The sequence below is a fragment of the Myotis myotis genome, unplaced genomic scaffold, assembly GCF_014108235.1.
Source record: "Myotis myotis isolate mMyoMyo1 unplaced genomic scaffold, mMyoMyo1.p scaffold_m19_p_15, whole genome shotgun sequence".
NCBI lineage: Eukaryota > Metazoa > Chordata > Mammalia > Chiroptera > Vespertilionidae > Myotis > Myotis myotis.
In genome coordinates, this window is record NW_023416319.1 from 1507248 (window position 1) to 1521850 (window position 14603).

The window sequence follows — 14603 nt, forward strand, 5'->3', positions numbered from 1 at the left end:
CTCGGTGGTAAACACAGCGGCTTTGCGGCTTTGCGTTCTATCATAGCCGCCCTCCGTGAGCGCCTGGAGACCTAATGGCCCAGCCGGCCTAACCACAGCCAGGGCTCCTCCTTCCAGAAGCGTCTGCCACTTCGATTGTACGCCCTGCACTTACAATGACGGCGCAACCCTGACGCGGGCAGCACCCATTCGCCTTCATGGAACGCTTCGCGCTGAAGACTTGGGGCGTCCTGAGCCGACTGCTTTACATTCAGGGAGACAGTGCCTCCGATTAAGTCGGGGACTGATAATAGCGGCGAAGCCCTCTTCACCTTCCCTGCCCTCCGGCCACACTGCGCCCACCAGAAGGACTTTTCTCTCCGCCTCAACTCAAGGACTTTCTTCTCATTTTAAATCCTAGTCTCAGGTGCCTGTAGCCTGTGGGCATATGACAAGGTGCCCAAGTTTCATCACATTTTCCCATCATTATCGTATTTCCTACGTGTGGCTAAATAATGTAAGTGCCCAGCCTTGCGGACAGCGCCGGGGTCTCAGCACCAGGGGTCTCCGCACCCCTGACCCCCACATGGGCCTGGACAGACAGGTACGCGGGTGGCAGTGGGAACGCCTTTGTGGCCAGGGTTAGAGGTCGGCTGGACGGGTGGGCACCTCCGGTGGGAAGACAGAAACAGAGGCCTGTCAGAAATGCCGGTGGCTTCTCTCGCGGGCGCCTGGGGCGGCGCGGGCCTTGCCCTCATCGTGAAGCTGCGCCAGGAGCGGCTGTGCGCCTCACCGCCTCTCGTTCTCCGGGAGCGAAGTTTCACTGAGGTCTCGTTTTGATGTATTTCTGTCTGATTTTTATTTGAGGCTAATGCTTTGCGAACGTTTCTTCTTTCTTCCTTGAAGAATGAGCACCCTGGCTGGGTTCTGACGTTCTTTCTAAACGGGAGGGACGTTGCCGATTGCTCGGGCCTCTCACGGGGCCCGGGAGCTCCCGTGGCTGCGGTAACCAGGAGGAGACGCCGAGGGACTGGAACACCCTGAGGACGCGCCAGCGGGAGCGGGTTAGACGGTGACGGCCCGCGTGCCATGGGACACTAGGAAGCCACCTAGAAGTACGGGCATCTCTTGTTCTAATATGGAATGTTCTCCCAGACAGCATACTATCAAGTGAGAAAAGCAAGGCCAGAAACGGTTGGAATAGTATGCTCTGGTTTGTGGGATATTTTTTAGAAAGGAGACAGATGTCTGTATACCTGGGTGTGCACACAGTTCCACTGGAAGAATCCACGAGAAATTGTAACAGTTGTCTCCGGGAAGGTAAGCAGAGACCTAGTGCACTGTGGTGAAAGAGAAATGCACCTTTTCACTGCGTACACCACGTACTTTTACTGAAAGAGAGAGAGAGAGAGAGAGAGAGAGTAAAAAAAAAAAAAGGTGTTCCTAGATGTTAGAACAATTATCATCCATATGCAAAAAAAAGACCCTTGAACTATATAAAAATTAAATCAAGTGGATCAGAGACCTAAATATAAAATACAAGCTATAAAACTTTTTAGAGGAAAACCATCAAAACATGGGTTGAGTGAACAGCTCACAGAAACGAGCAGAGTCGTGACCTGTTGAACAATCATTGACGGGACACAGGCCGGCGGTGGGACAGGAGCCCCGGCCCTCGTCACTCCGAGCAGCAGCAGCTGGGCGGGCGTCCACAAACGAAAATGAGAGATCATTGATACCCTGGGTTTTATGAAAACTTAAGACTTGTGCTCATCAAAAAAAGACGATCAAGAGAATAAAGAGCCAAGCCGAAGACTGGAAGAAAGTATTCACCAATCACACGCCCCGCCGAGGGCTTGCGTCCAGAGCTTAGGAAGAACTCTCGGCACGCACAGTAAGCGCGCAAACGCCCCAGCTCTCCTCGGGAGCGGCCGCGGGCTGAGCGCCGCAGCAGGACGGCGCGCACGCACAGCAAGGACGTTTACCCCGCCAGCCACGAGGGAAAGCAGATTAACGCGTGAGGAAACGCCACTGTACGCGCACCAGAAGGACTGAAGAAATAGCACACCGCCGTCGCCGAGCGCGGGCGAGAACGCGAGGCAGCGGCCGCGTTTCTCACTGAGGAGAGGAGCTCACAGGGGAGCGTCGCGGGAAAACAGCTTGGCGGCGTCTGAAGTTAAACATTCACTTAGCACGCGGCTTCCCATGACCCAACCATCTTTCATTTCTGTGGATTTGCCCGAGATAAAAAAAAAAAGAAAACGTATGTTTACACAAAAACATGTGCACAGATATTCAGAGTAGCTTTATTTTGTGACAGCTGAAATCTGGTAGCTGTACAAATACCGTTTAATCGGCCTTTCTTGTGCTCGTCTGGCATGTTCTCCAGGACGACGTAAAATGTGTCCGTCCGCACAACGGCCTATCACTCGGCTCTAAAAACTAACATAAAAATGGTGGGTGCTGGAAAGGAGCCAACTGCTGATACACTGAGAAACTCGGATGCATCTCAAAGACGTGTGCACAAGCACCTCAACGAGGAAACTCGCAGCCAATGTCCACGGAAGTTAGTGTCAGGGCCCTGAGAGGCGGTGCCAGGCCCCAGCCGTGGGCTAGACTAGACCTTCCAACAGGGTTGGCCACTCGAGGGGCAAGGTGCTGGGTGGTCAGAAGAGGTCCGTGGGGAGGAGAAACACGAGGAGGCGGCACTGTCATGGTGGGCAGAGCACCGGGGAGGGAAATCGCCGGGGGGGGGGGGGGGGGCGGGTAGCATGGCCAGACACGAAACAGGGGCTGTGGCCACGGACTTCATAAATGGCCACTGAGCTCTGGGTTGAGGAACAATTGCGACAGCACTTCTCCTTCACACCAAAGACAGCAAGGTGCACGGCTGAGTGTTCACGTCCCCCAAAATCCACATGCTGAAATCTCACCCCCACGCGATGGTGTGAGGAGGCGGGGCTTAGAGAGTGAGGGAGGTTAGTGTCCTTATAAAAGGGGCCCCCAAAGCCCTGCCCCTTCCGCCCAGTGAGGACGCAGGGAGAAGACCCCCTCGGTGACCAGGGAGCGGCTCTCCTCAGACCCCCAATCTCCGCTCCCTGGACCTCAGACGCCCAGGCTCCGGAACTGTGAGAAGGATGCTCTGCCCCTCGTTTCCAAGCCGCGCAGTGGACGGTCTTTTCATTCCCGCAGCCCAGGCGGTGGAAGACGGCAGGCCAACTGATTCTCTCGGGTGAGAGATCAAAGAAGGTACGGGAAGGTTCAAAGCAGGTGTGATGAGGCCTGGGGAGAAGATAAGCGAGTTGGAAGATCTAAGAAAACAGAAACATTGAAGAATTCAAATCACACTGCAAACACCAAAACCTCCTGTTCAGAAAAGTAGCAGGAGCCAAACAAATGCAAAAGGTACAGCCCTCAAGGCGCGGGCCCTGCCTTCCAGGACTGGGAGCGGGGAGTTGGGGTGGTCATTACAGGCTGGGGACAGGCCTTCCGGAAAGAATGTGTGCGGCCCGGAGAGCAGAGGAGCCAGGCCGGCCTGGAGGCAGCCGACCGGAGAGAAAGGAGAGAAAGGAGGCGCACCGGGTGTGGTCCCCGCTTCACTGCTTTTCCTTCAGAGCGCTCCACTCCGCACGGTGCCGGCCGGACAGGCCTCAGGGGAAGTCCCATCCTCCCGGCGGGAGGGCTCCAGGAGAGAGCTGGGGCTGAGGGGGACTGGGAATCCAGGAGGCGACCCGATAAGGGAGGGGGGCACGGAGAAGGGAGCCCCTCCCCCACCCACCCCCTCCCTATATGTGCACGGAGCCTGTGACTCAATAACCGCGCCCGCTGATGGTCGGCCAGCCCTGAGCACACAGGCGGTGGATGGACCCCAGGCAGGGGGAGGGCGTGACTGGACCACAGGGGAGCTGGCCGAGACCAGCAGGGGTGTCAGTAGCCGCCTGGAGCCTGAGTTACCAAGTCGGAGGGCCTCGGCCATCACCCAGGTTTCCACTGACACCCCAGAAGGGCCCCCGTGGGCGTGAAGTCCATGCCCCCGCCCAGGGCTTCTCTGACAGGCTCCTGACCCGTCACAGTGCTAAGTAACACCAGAGCCCGGGCTCAGACTCACGCCGGTCCGATTCCAACACGGGTCCAGGCTCCCACCCAGCGCACAGACCTGCCCTGGGCCTACCCCCTATTACTACGTCCCTTCCCAGCAACGCCCTATGCTTTCCTGCCTCTGTCTTTTCACTTCTGTTGTTCTCCCTGCAAAATGGCCCCCCGCCAAGTGTGTTGATGGGGAATCCTCCTTCTAAACCACCTCACAGGCCACATCCCCCTCCCACAGAGGTCTCTGCCCCCACCCCTCCCCCAGCGCCCCTCTCCCTCCCTGTGCCAGGCCTGCCTTTCCACCCCGGCCCCCCTGGCCCTCCCCCAGCGCCCCTCTCCCTCCCTGTGCCAGGCCTGCCTTTCCACCCTGGCCCCCCTGGCCCTCCCTGAGGGGAGGCAGGGGGAGAAGGGGGCTCGCGGTGTGACCTGACTCTGCCAAGTTCACCACGTGACCTGGGGTGAGCGCCTTGGGCTCCCCATCTGTGAAGCAGAGGCACCAACGGTCACCGGGAAGGGTTCCCGTGAGGGTGTGTGACGTGCACCACGTGGCCCAGCCGCTCAATGAGCCCCACTTCCCTCCCCGTCAGCTGCCGGAGGAGCCGGGACGCCTCCCGCTGCCTGGTCCGTTGTGTGGGACACACGATGGGGACGCACCTCATTCCCCGTGTGTCTCCTGCTCAGCTCAGGACTCAGGAGGGCCCCGGTCAAACTGACCTAATGCAGGGAGCACAGAGCAACCCCTTCCCCCGCTTTTGTTTCCTCAGCCTGGACCTCGTGGTGTACATTTTAAATATATACATTTTTATCTATGTCAGAGAGGAAGGGAGAGGGAGAGAGAAAGGAACGTCAATGATAAGAAACATTCATGGGCTGCCTCCTGCACGCCCCACACTGGGGATCGAACCCCCAACCCAGGCTTGTGCCCTGACCCAGAATTGAACCCGTGACTGCCTGGTTCATAGGTTGGCGCTCAACCACTGAGCCACGCCGGCTGGGCCATAGTATACATTTTTTTTTAAATTTATTTTATTGATTTTTTACAGAGAGGAAGGGAGAGGGATAGCAAGTTAGAAACATCGATGAGAGAGAAACATCGATCAGCTGCCTCCTGCACACCTCCCACTGGGGATGTGCCTGCAACCAAGGGACATGCCCTTGACCAGAATCGAACCTGGGACCTTTCAGTCTGCAGGCCGACGCTCTATCCACTGAGCCAAACCGGTTAGGGCGAATAATATACATTTCTAATGCAAGAAGGATTATTCAGAGCTATTAACTTTTAGGAACAGTCTTCGCAAAGAACTTCTGAATCTTCCGTGGGGGCTGTGTTTACATAAATATTTACCGAGTTTAATGGTTTCAGTGTATATTGCAAATAACACTTCCAGGCACAGTTCCCATTGTCGCTCAGAGCAGACTGAATGCAGCGTTCCCTGTTCTCCTCTTAGCTACAGAGAACACAGCTCTGGGGCCAGCGGCCAAGGCAGCAAGGCGAGGACGGAGGAGAGCTGCTCCCAGGTCCTCGCTGAGGCTGTCACTCACCCGCCTGAGGCCTGGGCCCAGCCAATCAGCTCACCCGGCCTTTGTTTCCTGTCTGTAAAGCGGGGCTAGGAAGAGGTCAGAGCATCGCCCTTGTAGGGATGCTGTAAGATTCCCTTAGAACAGCTGTGGGCAAACTACGGCCCGCGGGCCGGATCCAGCCCGTTTGAAATGAATAAAACTAAAAAAAAAAGACTGTACCCTTTTATGTAATGATGTTTACTTTGAATTTATATTAGTTCACACAAACACTCCATCCATGCTTTTGTTCCGGCCCTCCGGTCCAGTTTAAGAACCCATTGTGGCCCTCGAGTCAAAAAGTTTGCCCACCCCTGCCTTAGAAACTGTACCCAGAAGAGCTGGCTAGCGTAAGAGATACAGCGTAAATAGTACCGGTCGGCACCCCAGCATTGTAGCGATTCACCAAAACAGCCCTGACGCCCGGGGTTCTAGTCGCGAGGGAAACCCAGAGTTTACATGCTTCCCAACCTTTCGTAAGAGGCAGCGTCTCCGTTGTTTGGGAAAGAAACGCTCACGTCCATGCTCGGGGGACTGCCGTGGTGATGCACCCGGGGACCCGCGACTTCCCAGTGGGTGGCGGGTGCTGGGGCCCTGGGATTGCTTCTCGCAGCGACAGCTGATGAAGGTGGAGGACTGGGACTGGGCTGTCACTCGGGGAAGGGCTCCACGCAGCCGGCTTCCTGCTCCTGGCAAAGCCTCCTGGGCCTGCGGATTCCCGGGCCTCAGAGAACGGCTCCATTATCTGTAGGACCCGCACGTGGTGTAAGGGGGGGCGCGTTCTTCAGGTGTCGGCCTCGCCCACTCAGAGGGCCGCGAATGGAAGAGCCACGATTTCCTGTAGCTGCTCCATTTGACAAGCTCGAAAGAGATGCATCGTTCCTCGAACACGGCAGTTCACCAGGAGAAAAACCCCCGCGTAAGTAAATCATTAAGCCACAATTTACGGCAATTAGAACAATCCCCATTCGTCTAATTCTGAAATATTTAGCAAGTATGGATTGGGCATCTATTACAGGCCTAACGATATTATTATTGATAAAAGCATATATTCAACCCAAGAGCGAAAAATGACGGGGGCTTACAAGGAGCCAAGGAACAACGCTGGATTCTCGTGGTCAGAAGTCCTCCTGGGCCGCCGCGGACCAGAGTGGCCTCCCCCTGCCCCTCCGGGCTTAGGGAGCAGGTCCTGTCCACCCTGGGGAGGGGGCAAGGAGGGGGGCTGAGAAGGGACCCCGAGGGGTGGAAGCACATCTTTTACCAAAGGACGGCAAGGCCCGGTCTGCGAGGCCGGAAGTCACTGCGGGAGAGAATCATTTTCCAGAAGGAAGGTGAACCACGGCTCGCCCTGGGAAAATGGAGGAATCGGCATTGACCCCACACCCCTGCAAGGAGCGAGTCTGCCGCTGAGAATTCTGTGGAGGTCGAATATTGCAAACATGCACTCGCCTGTCTGGAACCTTCTGTGGGACCTGCACCCCCCCCCCCCCCCCCCGGCCATCATCCTCGCTGTGGGACAGTGACGGTGGCTTCCTCACTGCCTCTCCCCATGCTCTGCCATGGGAACATTACTGGTTAACAAGCCGACGTCCTCACGGCCCCGCTGAGTGAGCACATCAGCAGTTCCCGGGGCCCTCGGGGTGAAGGCGGGCCCTCGGGGTGAAGGCAGGCCCTGGAAGATGCTGAATGTCCTGCCTGGTCTCCCCCACCCGCTTCTTCTCGCCCCAGACCCACTCGGTCCTCGAGGCTCCCTCCTGGACCCGCCACCCCTCTCACTTTGCCTGGCGGCTTCTCATCCTTCCAGCCCGAGTCCCATCCCTAGAGAATCCGGGTCCCTCCCTGGTTCTCCACCAGGAACCCACCTCACTGACAATTGTCCGCCTGCTCTGACCAGCGGATGTGGACAATCACAGCCCCGAGGGGGCCCAGGGCAGACTCACACGGATGCTCAGGGTGTGGGCGGAACGGACACATTAAGGACAAGAGGCAGCCCGGCCGGCGTGGCTCAGTGGTTGAGCGTCAACCTGTGAACCAGGAGGTCACGGTTCGATCCCAGTCAGGGCACATGCCCAGGTCTCAGACTCCATCCCCGGTGTGGTGCGTGCAGGAGGCAGCCGATCCATGATTCTCTCTCATCCTTGAGGTTTCTATCTCTCCCTTCCTTTCCTTTTCTCTCTGAAATCAATAATATATATATATATATATATATATATATATTTTTTTTTTTTTTTTTTTTAAAGGAATAGCTTTCAGGGCAATCACCTGGGCCCGCCTCTCCTTCTCTACACGCCATCCCCAAGGTGCTCCAAGGACCCACAACCCCCAGTGCCACACTCCAGGCCCAGCTCCGAGAGCCTGGAAAACCACCCTGGGATGCAGGGAGAACGGAGAGCCTTGCTCTCGGAATAGGAAAAAATATATATCTAAACAGAAAAACCAACAGAGCTTTGTTTCCACACCAAGCTCGGCCCCCTGGGAAATTACGCTCGGATGATTTATGGAGCGCAGGCCCTTCGCTGTCCCACACTTGGCAGTGCCGGCAAAGACAACAATAACGTATAATTGATTCCACTCGGATCTGGGCAAGTCAATAAAAAACTTTGTTTATACATAATTTGGTTGGGCACGTCTCCCAGATGGCGCTGAAATGTTGCATTTTTTAAGATGTTGCGTTGGGGCCAGGAGGATCATAAATTATGAAGCTACTGTGTCTTTTGTATCGTTACAGTCATCTCCTGCTAATCACAGTGACGGTCGCTGTGAGATCTACATTCCACGTGAGCGTTACTCTGGACATTTTTAAAGCTTCAGTTATTCAAGGGCCAAACGTCCCGCGAAGGGCTCCTGGGCCCCAGAGCCCCCCACCTGCTCACAGGAGGGTGATTTTACAAACGAGAGCCTGTCGTGAACACACAGGCGTCTATGCTCACACGGGGTCAGCAGAGCAGGCATACGCTCCGCCACCGGTTCTCGGGCACCTGCTCCCCGCAGACGAGGTCGGAGCTGGGCCAGGAGGCGAACGCTGCGTCGGCAGCACGTCCCGCTCTCCAGACGTGGAGCGTGTGCCTCGTGAAAGATCAGACTGTGTGTCTCCCTTGTTGCCGCATCCGACAAAAATGCTGCCCAGGTCACCCCGCAGCCCAGAGGGTGGGCATGTGATGACGCGATGTCCAATAGAAGGTCCCGGCTCACGCAACGTCTCCGGGTAAAATGGCAACGAATACACATCTACCAACAACGGGATCTAAAAAGCAAAATAAACAAGCAGAAAAGAAACAGACTCAGATACACAGACCCCTGTGACGGGTGCCAGAGGGGAGGGGCTGGGACTGGGGCTGGGTGAGAAGGTGGAGGGATGAAGAAGTAGGAATCGGTAGTGACAGAAAAGCCACGGATGGAAAACACGGCACAGGGCACACAGTCAGTGATGTTCTAAAACTGCGTGTGTGCCAGGTGGTGCGGGGTCTATGGGGCCGGCGCTCGGTGAGGTATGTCATGCCCGCTCACCGGGTGCGCACCTGAAACTAATAGAGTACGTGTGTCAACTGTAACTGAAAAATAAACATGTTTTAAAGACTAGAAAAGAAGACAAAGGAAGGAATGCCTCTGGGGACCGAGGGCACACCCGGGAGCTGGCAGGCGGCCAGGCCGCTGAGCTGGCAGCCACACGCCCACGTGACCCCCTCCGGCGACAGGCCTGCCGCAGAGACCGAGGACAGAGCGAGCTGTCGCTTCCAAACCCCATGGAAAATTACCGGGAGGCCCAGCCGCGGGCCTCGGCTTGTGACCGCTGCTTCTCCCCGAGGCCGCCGCACACCTGCTCCAGGTGAGGGGCCCGAGCGTGGGAATCAGAGGGCCCCCAAGTCCCGGCAGGAGGCCCGGGCGCCGGAGCCGATGGGAGGAGACTTGCAGGGGGGCACCGAGCCACCTGCAGGCCCGTTCATCGGGACGGCAGCTGCACCAGCGTCTGCTTGGGGGTCAGGGGCAGGGCTGGAGAATGTGCAGTTCCAGCAAGTGGCCTCGCACGTGACCAGTACATAGCGCTGGGGGGAGGGGGGATTGTGGAGTCACAGCTAAGCCCAGGTGAAGCCGATGGAGACCGTGGTCGGGGAGACCGAGCCTTGATGTCGGAAACAGCCCGGTTTGATAGACACCAAAGGGAATCCGGACTCTTGAGAGGAGAGTGGGGTCTCTCCCTGGCACCTGGTCTGAAGGGGCTCCTGGGCAGGGAGGCGCCTGGATGGCGGTCACCAGGGAAATGCAGTCAGGCGGCCAGCAGTCGGGGCTGACACAGCCCTGGACAAGCGGGGAGGTGGTGCAGGTGCAGAGAGGGAGCCGCAAGCCCCCACCCAGCCTCGTCCCAAGGGGAGCGCAGGAGCCCTTCAGGGGTGGGGCGGTCTCCCCTCCCATTGCAGCCCCTTGACAAGCCGGCCGTCCAGCCTCATTGAGCCTCATCATCTATGACATATGTGGTACCTGGAGACAGAGGTTGACTGTACCTACTACGTGCAGCCACTGTGCTGCGTGCCACAGACACACAGCCGCAGAGGTTTAAAAGATAAATAGATAAGTGATAGGTAAGTAGATAATAGGTAGATGACAGGTAGCTAGCTAGATGATAGCTAGATGATAGATAGATAAATAGATAATAGATAATAGAGAGATATAGTTAGATGGTAAATAGAACACATGTCACACTTAGGGAATCGCTGGCCAAAGAGTATAACTTTAAGTGTATTTCCTTCTTCCACCAATTTTATAATTTAAGAAAAAGTCACCTCTGCTTGATAGAATTTATTCTTTATATACCAAAGGGATAGGCATTACTACTTTAAATAAAAAATAACTTGGAGCCCTGACCAGTTTCTCAGTGGTTAGAACAGCGGTTCTCAACCTGTGAGTCGAGACCCCTTTGGCGGTCGAACGACCCTTTCACAGGGGTCGCCTAAGACCATCCTGCATTATCAGATATTTACATGACGATTCATAACGGTAGCAACATGACAGGTATGAAGTAGCAACGAAAATAATTTTATGGTTGGGTCACAGCATGAGGAACTGTATTTAAAGGGCCAGAAGGTTGAGAACCACTGGGTTAGAGCGTCAGCCCACAGACTGGAGGGTCTTGGGTTCTATTCTGGTCAAGGTCACGCACCTGGGTTGCAGGTTCGGTCCCTGTCCCTGGTCAGGGCACACGTAGGAGGCAACCAATCGATGTGTCTCTCTCACATCAATGTTTCTCTTCCTCTCTCTCTTTCCCCCTCCTCCCTCCCTCCCACTCTCTCTAGAAATCAGTGGAAAAGCATTCTCAGGTGAGGACTAAAAATAAGTAACTGTGAAATGTGCCACTGGAAGCCACTGTCCCTTAAGCCCTTCGAACCCTCTTCTCTCGGAAACAGCGTGACACTCCAGCCGAATGGCGTCTTTGTCTCCAACCGTAAGAGAGCGTGGCGTGCCCTCCAAAATCAGAAGGACGTTTCCCAGTTATGGTTTTACGCCGCGTCTTTATGGCGTCATTTGCTTTTGTGAGGCGAAGGCGCTGAAGTGGAAACCGCTAACAAATAGGGCGGCTGGAAACCGGCTCCGGGGTGTAAGTTCCCATTCATCTCACTGGGGAGGAAAGTGGGTGTTGGTTTGCATAGCTAATTATTGGGAAAGCAGAGGCTCATTTGTCTCAGTGAACATTCCTTAACCAAGTGAGCAATTAGCATGCATCTCTTTAATTACACCTTGGGGGACGCAGCGGGCACCAGCCACATGCACGGGGCCAGTTACCCGGTCCCCATTCGCCTTATATGCCAACAGAGATGGGATGGGATGTCCTGACCACCGGCCAGCCCCCTCCGTGTGCTCCCGTGGTGTCACCGGCTGCACAGATGGGCACAATAATTGTTGAATGAGTGAGTGGGCAAGTGAACGATCGAATAAGTGGCAATTCAACACATGCTGTGAGCCCTCCACTATGGCACCACTGGGCACGTGAAGTCGTTTTTTTAAATATATTTTTTTAATATTTCATATTTTTGTATTGATGTCAGAGAGGAAGGGAGAGGGAGAGAGAGATAGAAACATCAGTGATGAGAGAGAAGCATTGATCGCCTGCCTCCTGCACAGCCCCCTACTGGGGATCCAGCCCACAACCCGGGCACGTGCCCCGACCGGGAATCGAACCCTGACCTCCAGGTTCATAGGTACAGGCTCAACCACGGAGCCTTGCGGGCCGGGCGCAGGTGGACGAATATTTGACCTTGAAATCCAAGCGCTAATGAGCCGCATAGAAACTACTGGAAGCTGAGGCGAGAAGAGGCGCTCCTGCTATGGGTGACGGTTAATTTCCTAGCACATCACCTGGAGGTTCCATTCGTTCACTCGCCTATTATTGCCAGAAACAATGACCTATAGCGTAAATGCCCAGCAATCGCGAAACAGTTGGGGAAATAATAGAATTGCAATGTTCCACGTTGCCATTTAAAATGATATTAATGCCGCGCTCATCATCACACGGGGAATTTCTTATGATCGAACATTAGCAGGGAACTAAATGGTCTGCACCACATCACGTTACAGGAAGGCCATTACGGCAAATGCACTTTTTAAAAATCAGAGAATTCTAACTGAACGCCGGGAGAAAAGACCAAGAAGGGCGACACGGTTAGGAGGCAGTCTCTGCTCTGCTTCCGGTACTGGCCAGACTTCCTGAATGAGCACTTACTACTTTTATTATATAAAGAAATCATAACCTTTTCTTCTTATGATACGAGGGGGTCTGTAGCAGCCCTATGCCCACAGGCCAGCTGAGGATTGCTGTTCTTGGTTTTCCTGAAGAGGGGGATCTGATGAACTCTGGGGGTCCACAGGGCTTTCCCCCAACTGGAGGGTGTGGGGTCTGAGCTGCAGGGAAGTCCCAGGCCCCGCCCCACGGCGGCCACCCCTCCCGGGTGACTGAGGGCTGCCTGAGTTCCCAGATGAGCGGGGTTGGTGGGGACTGGAGCCAGAGCTCGGGCATCGGCCATTCCTGCTAATTCTTCAGACCTGGACGCCTCACTGCCTCCCATGTGACATGTCCCAGGTGTTTTAGAATCAAGGACTAGTTTGCACAAGGTCATCTAAGAAACTGGTGTCATGTTTCTTCTCATTAACATGCAGCTGAGTATCAGCCTGGACTGGGAGTCAGCTCTGGGTGGGGCTCCTGGGACCCAGTGGCCAGGCCAGGAGGGTGAGGACAACCTCTGGACACCCCGGGGCCCAGGGGAGAGGACAGAGCTGGGCCGTGGTCAGGGGTGGTGGGCCTGGAGCACAGGAAGGGCCGTGCTGAGCTCCCAACAGGACCTCTCAGTGCCCCACAGCGAGGACTCACTCTGGGATCCTGGTAACCGCCCCTCACTGTGTGGGATGTGAATAGGGGGGTTTCGAGGGTCCTGTGGGAACAGCCACACATAGGCCAGGAGTGTGGTTAGTGCTGCTACTATGCCCCCCACCTCGGCAGCCCCCGCGGTGTCTGCCCAGGGAAGCCCTCATACACCCACATGCCTCCTGTCATGTTTAATTTTAAAGAAACACCTTTAAGGTTTTATTTAACAGCATCGAAAATATCGCTGTCATGGGGACAACATTCCTTTTTAAGTTGCTTAGTGAGATGTCAGCCACTTAGTACTGGAGGCGCTGCAGTCATCTACCTCCAGCCCGCGCTGCACATGTGCTTGGGTTTGCCGTGCGGGGCCATGGCATGCGAGTCTTTTGGAAGAGGAGACGGAGGAAGAGCCAGTGTCGGGAAATAGAGAGTGAGACCACCAGGATGGACATAAAAGGCCAGAGGGAGAGGGGGGAGATCATTCCAGAAGGGTAGGAGGGGCCCGGACCATGCAATGCGTGGACACTTGCACAGGCCTCAATCTGCAGGGAACAGGGAGCCTGGGGGGGCGGGGGCGGGGGTCCCAAGCAGAGGAGTGAGGGGATCAGAGGTTGGATCTCGGCAGGTCTTGCAATAGGTTAGACCGGAAAACACACCCCTCCCCCATCCCGTTTGAGCCCCTCCTCATTTGGTCTCTTCTTTCCCTATTAGGAAGACTCCTTGCTACCTGGGGCAGGGCGTCTCTGTCCCACACGGCTCATCGGCTCATCTTCCCGCTCCTCTGTCATCCGCATCTTGCAGGCAGGCGTGCCTGACCACCTGCCCCGTCCGCACCTGCGCAGTCTGTCCCTCCGCCTGATGTCAAACCTGCCTCGTTCCAGAGACTCAGGACCACTCGGTGGTGGAAAGAAATCAGGCGGATGTGTGGACACACGAGTAAATGCAGGACCAGTGAATGCCTAAGGGAATGGCAGCATCCATGGCCCAGAGGCGCCAGAGCTGGCCGTGCACCTGGGAAGTCGGGGCATTAACGGTGACTGAGAGGGAGGTCCCTGGTGCCACCTGGGCCTGCCTCCCACGCTAAGGTCCAGTCAGTCTCCCTGGCCCCTTGAGACCCTCTCCATCCTCCCTGTCTCATTCCCGGCGGACAGACCTTCTCTAAGACGAACTTATGTGAGAGTGTGAAGCCTCGTCATGTCCACAGTCCTCTAGAAAGATGGAAACCCTCGTGGCTGAGGCAGGTTAAACCAGGGCCTGGCCTGGCCAGCATGGCTCAGTTGAGCATCGACCTATGAACCAGGAGGTTCACGGTTCGATTCCCGGTCAGGGCCCAGGCCCGGGTTGTGGGCTTGCTTCCCGTTGATGTTTCTCTCTCTCCCTTCCTCTCTGAAATCAATAAAAATATTTTTTTAAAAGCACACAAAAACGGGGTCTGCAGAGACGCGCCGTTCTCTCCTGGCTCAGCACCCCTGCCTCGGGGCTCCTCCGGGCGCCTGGGTGAGAAAGCATTTTTCCAAAAACTCCTCCTCCATCCAAATTAATCGGTGAAACTGGGCTGAGAGGGAGCCCGGAGCGTTGGGAGGGTAAGTAGATGCTGGGTCTCCCGATGACATGCGTTTTTAAGGAG

General features: G+C 55.7%; 1 long non-coding RNA gene across 1 annotated transcript; it reads left to right on the forward strand.

The window, feature by feature from the left end:
- Positions 1-9326: 9326 nt before the first annotated feature.
- On the forward strand, positions 9327-14292 carry LOC118670267. The gene is made up of 3 exons (XR_004972268.1): positions 9327-9451; positions 10914-11215; positions 13688-14292. It is a non-coding gene; the product is annotated as an uncharacterized LOC118670267 (long non-coding RNA).
- Positions 14293-14603: the final 311 nt, after the last annotated feature.